General features: G+C 42.4%; 1 pseudogene; it reads right to left on the reverse strand.

The window, feature by feature from the left end:
* The window catches only part of LOC107750972 (uncharacterized), an 8,628-nt pseudogene extending 3,768 nt beyond the window's left edge, over positions 1–4,860 (reverse strand).
* Positions 4,861–6,784: the final 1,924 nt, after the last annotated feature.

Here is a 6,784-nt window from a genome sequence, read left to right on the forward strand (position 1 = left end):
CAGAACTCTCTCCGTCAGCCATCCACTGGACTCACTCCCTTCCAGTGCGTACTCGGGTACCAGCCTCCCCTATTCCCCTGGTCCGGGGAACCGTCGGATGTCCCTTCTGTCGATTACTGGTTCCGAGAGAGCGAGAGGGTCTGGGACGCAGCTCACCATCAGCTTCAGCGGGCAGTGCGCAGGGGCAAGACTACCACAGACCTTCGACGGGCTGAGACTCCATCTTACCAACCAGGCGAGAAGGTGTGGTTGTCAACACGGGACATCAGGATGCGCCTGCCCTGCAAGAAGCTCAGTCCCAGATATGTTGGCCCCTTCACCATCCTCAGACAGATAAACCCGGTCCCATATCAACTCCACCTCCCTCCATAGTATAAGATTCACCCCTCCTTCCATGTGTCACTGCTCAAGCCTCACCATCCACCTGTTTCTCTTTCCACAGAGCCTGGCCCGACGGAAGAACCCCCTCTACCGTTAATCCAGGAGGAAGGCACCATCTACAAGGTCGACGAGATCTTGGACTCCCGGCGCCGTGGTGGTCTCTTAGAATATCTTGTGGACTGGGAAGGTTATGGGCCAGAGGAGCGTTCATGGGTTCCCAGAGCTGACATCCTCGACCCCATGCTGCTGGAAGCCTTTCACTCCACTCATCCAGATCGCCCTGGGCCCCGAGGAAGAGGTAGACCACCACGACGTCGGGGTTTTCGGCCCTCAGGAGCGGGCTGGAGAGGGGGGTACTGTCGCAGATCGGCCAGGCTCAACCACCTCCCAATCACAGCGAACACCATCACCTGAGTTCTAATCACACGCACCTGTCACGGATCAACAATCACCCTCAGCTCCCATACAAAAGCGCACACCTCACATCACTCCAGTGTCCGATCTCGTTTCATCGAAGTGGACTCTCTCTCTCTCTGATATCCTTACACGATACATTGAAAGACTTTACCTGCCTGTGTTACTTACCTCCTGTGTTTCCTCCAGTGTGTTCTCCTGTGTTCCATTCCCTAGTCCGTTCCCGTCATCTGCTCCGTGGATTCCCCGTGTACTCCTCAACTGAGGTGTGTGCAGTCCTCTGTCTCCCTTCCACGATCTCCTGTGAGGACCATAAACGGAATTACTCTTCTCATCTACCTTAAGGACCATTACCCTAAGTTCATCTACTCACCTGCCCTATCCATTAGCACCCCTTGCTGATAATAAACATTATTGTATTTTTCTAACCATCTGTGTGAGTGTTCCGTAACAATAGTCCTCCACTGCTGCAGGTGTACGGATTCTTGATGCACTTATTACAACTACATTTCACCTTTTTCTCATCAAACAACCAGATTAATGAATACCTCGACACAGCTCCTACCAGGGCAGAGTTTAGACAGCACTTTCTTCTGTGTAGACCAGCGGTTCTCAAAGTGCCAGAGGGTCCACGAAAAAAATTACTATAGCCTACCGTATTTTCCAGACTGTATAGTCAAGTTTTTGATACATGCTGTGATTTATTCCAAAGTGACTTATATGATGCATTTAACGTCAAATAAACTAAATGTAGACTTCTAGTAGGTGCGTCAAGTAGGCTATTTGCTGTGTATTGGTTCATGTTTGAAGCGTGCTCCAGAAAGATGCTCAATGAGACCGGGACGCACTAAAGCAGCACATTTTTCACTTTACATTTCACTTTATTTTTCAAAGGCATGACATTTTGTTGTCATTTTGAACGTACACAAATAAAAATATATTTTTTACCATACAAACCTATTATTTACCCTGCTGAGGAAAAAATCCAAGTGAACATCAATTAATAGGCCTACTCAAAAACTCAACAAAAACAAAGTTATGACTGCTGTACACTTCAATACTGGTCTGCGCTTGACTGCAGTTGCCTTTGTCTGCGGTTTAGTTTACTTAGTTTATTTAACCCATCACAATTTATGTGAACTGGGGATAAATAGGCTACTCACCTTGTTATTCTAAAGGCTTATTACCTTCCTTTTTCGAAACACACACACACACACACACACACAAAATGTCCTGCTCTCACTTGGCAGAGAATGGCAGAGATGGTGACTTTCACTTTTTTAGGCGGATGCAAATCAGTCATTCTACAATCCTATTAAAGGGGTCATATGATGTTATTTTAAAGATCATTATTTTGTGTATTTGGTGTAACAGAATATGTTGACATGCTTTAATGTTCAAAAAACACATTATTTTTCAAATACTGTACATTATTGTAGGTCCTCTATGCCCCGCCTCTCTCAAACACCTCCTTTTCAACAAAGCCCTCTCCTTTGACAAGCGCAGTCTGCTCTGATTGGCCAGCTGACCCAGTGCATTGTGAACACCGCAAGCACTCGTCGGAAATGTAACGCCCCTTACCATAATCGCGAGCTTTATCTTTCAAAATAAATGTAAAGACAGAGCCCGAAAGGGGAACAGAGTCGCGTGACAGACACAGTGATGATGCAGTACACAAGCCGCGGTTAAGACAGCTGACGTGCTATGATTTCTGACAGGCAGTTCACTCTCCTGTGATGTGAACGTGTTCCCCTCACACACACACACCGCGTTACTCTGCGCTGCGCAAAACTCCGCATTTGAACAGTCAGTAGCAAATACTTAAACTAATAACAACACATACTTACAGTCGCTGATTCAGAAGCGCCAGATTGTCATAGCAAAGTCAGAATTACCTCCTCTCCTAGGTTCATGAAACGGTCGTCCATAAAATGCATTGCTGTTCTGTTGTAAGTAATCTTAAAGATTCCTAAATGCATCTACTTTCGGAAGGCCAAATAAAGTGCTTTTGCTTTCGCACTGAAACACACAGTGTCTCCCTGACATGCTGCATCAACACTACTGCTGTTCCTGAAACCACGCTTTCTTTCTTTGCGTGCACATTTGGGCGGCATTATGCTAATATTTCCACATAGTGACGTAGATATGTGGGGGCGTGTTAGAACGAGCCGTTTTAGGTAGGCGTGGCTGACTCTTAACTTTTATAAAGAATATCTCTTTGGATTTGAGACTTTAGTCTTTGCAACTTTACAGATCTTCTTTATGCACCAAGAGCTTTTAACACTCCAAAGAGAAAGGAAAACTTGAAATCGCATAATATGACCCCTTTAATCTCGTGGCATAGGCTATATTCCAATCGTTCTAAATGTATTCTGTGGGGTTTGGTGAGAATCAACCCGGAATGGCAAGTTGCATTTATGAAAATCTTGCGTTACAGTCCTGTGTGCGAGTGCGTATGCAGCTCACGGCCTGCACAACTGCATATCCTTTTGAGGTCTCAATTACAATCAATAATAATAAAAAAAAAGACTACATTATAAAACTCAAAAGTGTATGTATTTTATCTCTGTTGTTCTCCGATTGTAAGATAGTCAGAATGACACAGTTCTTGAACGTTATAATAGGCCTGTTATAGAAGTCAATGCATTATTCTTTCCTTTTTGTATTAGTGTTTAAAATAGTTTATTTAAAAGTAATTAATTAATTAAACAAACAAACTTACTGGGCGACCAGGGTAGGCTATGGCAGCCATCATATCATACATGCCCAGCTGATGCAAATCATAGAATTTATATCTACACAGAAGAAAGCGCCGTCTAGACTCTGTCCCGGTATGAGCTGTGTTGAGCTATTCATTAATCTGGTTGTTTGATGAGAAAAAGATTAAATGTAGTTGTAATAAGCACATCAAGAATCCGTACACCTGCAGCAGTGGAGGACTATGCTTCGTGGAACTGCGGAAGAACTGATGTCGGCACGGTTTGATCTTCGGCTGACCAATCAGCAGAAAGGGGCGTTTAATTCCCGGCCACGTGTAGAATCGAATATTCAAGCTGTTTATACATTTTTCTACCTCTGAACGAAAAAAGAAAAATTAAGCTGAATTCTTATTTTTTGTTTCTTGGAAAAAAATGAAAAAACAAAAAAGGAGCTGTTTTCTAATTTTTCTACTTTCAATATTAAAACAAAAAAAAAAACGAGTGAACGCTCGATTCACGATTTTGGTTTTCTAATTTCAAAAGGAAAATCCGTTGGTCGCCAAGTACACGGACCAATACCAATGAGATACTTTAGGGTGTGCTGGTGTTTGTAGTGGGAAAATGTCTGCGCTCTAGCTTTGAGGTTTGAAGCTCTTTCAATGCAAATTTCAAAGCAGTCCACAGTAACTGCTACTCGACTGCCAAAAGCCTCTACAAACTGATGTGGCATGATGGCCTGCAAGCAATGTCTCTCTGGCCAGTGCACCAAGGGTTTGAGATGTCTAAACATTGTACCTATGGTATCTCTGAATGTGGTGGACACAGTCTTTCAATCCACAGAGAAGAGGTATGCAATGTGCTGAACTGGGAGATTCAGCCTGAGGCGCATCAGTGTTGAAAGGAGCATCTGAAAAGGTGAGAGTTTTCAGCCAGTCTGTGGCAGGCAGGGAAGAATCTGTGTCAGCACACCCATCAGAAGTGCAAGACATGGAAGCCCAGTTTAGTACTTCACCTTTGCATCATCATCTTTAAAAGAATTCTCATCCATTCTCTTTTGGGCAAGCTCTTCCTTCAGTCTCCTGTTCTCCTCCAACAAATGGTTAATTTCAGCATGCCTGCAGCTACAAAGATGGAATTCCAGCTGTTCTGCAGTGTTGTTATTTGAGTCTGCTTCATCCATTTGTGAAGCATCATCTGCTGTTGCAGCTTCATCCATCTGGCCAGCTACATCTAGTGGTGCAGGTGCAGCGTGATCCCCTGTGACAGCTTGCAGTCTCCTTGTACTCCGGTTAAACGCCCAGAGTTCCACAACTTCTGTGTGCCCGAGATGCAACGATGGCACCCAGTCAGGATCGCACTCCAGCATTTTCATAGGCTGGTTTGCCTAAAAATAAAAGATGAAATATTTAATTGGTTATGTAGTTATTCAGCCGGTTACCAGTGTTTGTCAAGATTGCGAGGTAAAGATGAGGCAAGGACTCAAACAGAAAGCAAAGGGCTTTATTTAATAATAAAGCAAAACAAAACAAAAACAAACAAAACAATGTAGGGCAGACACGAGAACACAACCAACGAAAACACGAGACAAGAGCGTATGGTGAGGAAATGAACACTCAACACACAGACGAGAGCGCACGCATGTTCACACAAAAACAATATACACCAGGATCAGGGCTCTGTACACATAACCAAGAATAAACCAGACCAAAGTGACAGAACCCTGACACTGTTAGCTAATAAAGTTTGCGGTGTAACAATAACTCCATTGCTAGTGGTAAAAACAACAACAAAAGTTAAACGTGCTTTGTTTATAACTTACCTTTGTGAAAATGGCGTGAACAAACAAGCGTGTTTCGGGAAATGTGGTTGAAGGTGATGGTTTTCCTTCTTACTGCTGCTACCCAAGCCATGCGACGCCGCTTTGTTAACTTGGAGACCTGAGATGCAAGGTGCTGTTTCCAGGTGGGAAAGCTGAAAAATCGCACTCCATTTGAAATTCTTTTTCCATGCCGGTCGTTAGTGCGATTATGGCAGTTAATTACACAACAAGCTTTCACCATTGTAACACATTTTTAGCTGTACAAAGCAAACAAAACCGTCTATTATCAATCCAACACAGTATATACAGCAGTGTCCGTGTCCCCAAGTCCCAAAATGCATTGCGTTGCCGACGTCACGTTCCCAGACTCTATCGGTGTTAATGGTGTTTTTCACATGCATTCATATTCATTCTCAAATAGATCTGATACTTTAGTTTCAAGAAATCTTTAATAAACAGATTAGTAAACAGATCACTTTTTTAGGTCCTGACTGCCACCAGTTGAGTCAATGATTCAGTGAGTTGCTTATAAGAAAAGATGCTCATTTGTTACCACCTAGTACTATAAATGTTTTATTGCTGTAAGACGAACATACTTTTTTTTTTATCAGCAGGTGGAGACACAGTCTGGGCAGCAGCAACAAGACAACTATTACAAGTAGAGATGGGTTTCAAAAACTGTACTAATTTGGTTCCTGACTTGTTCAGTACTGAAAAATTGATATAAGCTACAGGATCAATAGTGCTGCAATCAGTATTTTTGTAACGTTGATTCATTAAACCATCTCCAAGTGGATGGGGACAGGGTATTATTGTATTATTATTATATATATTTTTTTATATTAATTTAAACAATTATTATCAAACAATTATATTCATTTAGTAACATATAAATATATCTTAGTATAGGCTATATCTTATGTAGTTTTGTAATTCATTATCTTCTTGTCGATCCACCGGTTCACATTTACAACTGCATGATTTCTGCGTAAAAATAAGGGTTGTTTTGGTCTAAACAAAGAGCAGAAGGACTTATTGAAAAATGCTAATTCATTCTCTGCCAGCAGGTGGCGCTTTTCACCAGGAATATAGTCATTTCCCCGGCAACTGCATTAAACATTGCAGCGCAGCACCTGACTTTGAAACTTGCAGCGTTTAAATTAAATCAATTAAACCATAGCCTTTTGAAGTGTAAGCTATATCTCAATTTACATGTATATTTTGTTTGTTTTTTACTGGAGCACCACCTGAGTCTTCTCCTCCCATTTCTACCAGTGATCCTTGTTTCCTTCCTGCGGTACTCCCTGCACAGATATCAATAGCATCACTGGGTTGTAAGTTGCCAAGTTGAGGGGACAAATGGGTTGAAATTTGTATTTGTCGATTGTGTGAGAAGGATGCATTTCATACAAGGTCTGGCAACTGGACAGCCTTGGAATATGTTGACATGATTATTTATATAATGAGGTTT

The sequence above is a fragment of the Sinocyclocheilus rhinocerous genome, unplaced genomic scaffold (genome assembly GCF_001515625.1).
Source record: "Sinocyclocheilus rhinocerous isolate Xijiao unplaced genomic scaffold, SAMN03320098_v1.1 scaffold4076, whole genome shotgun sequence".
NCBI lineage: Eukaryota > Metazoa > Chordata > Actinopteri > Cypriniformes > Cyprinidae > Sinocyclocheilus > Sinocyclocheilus rhinocerous.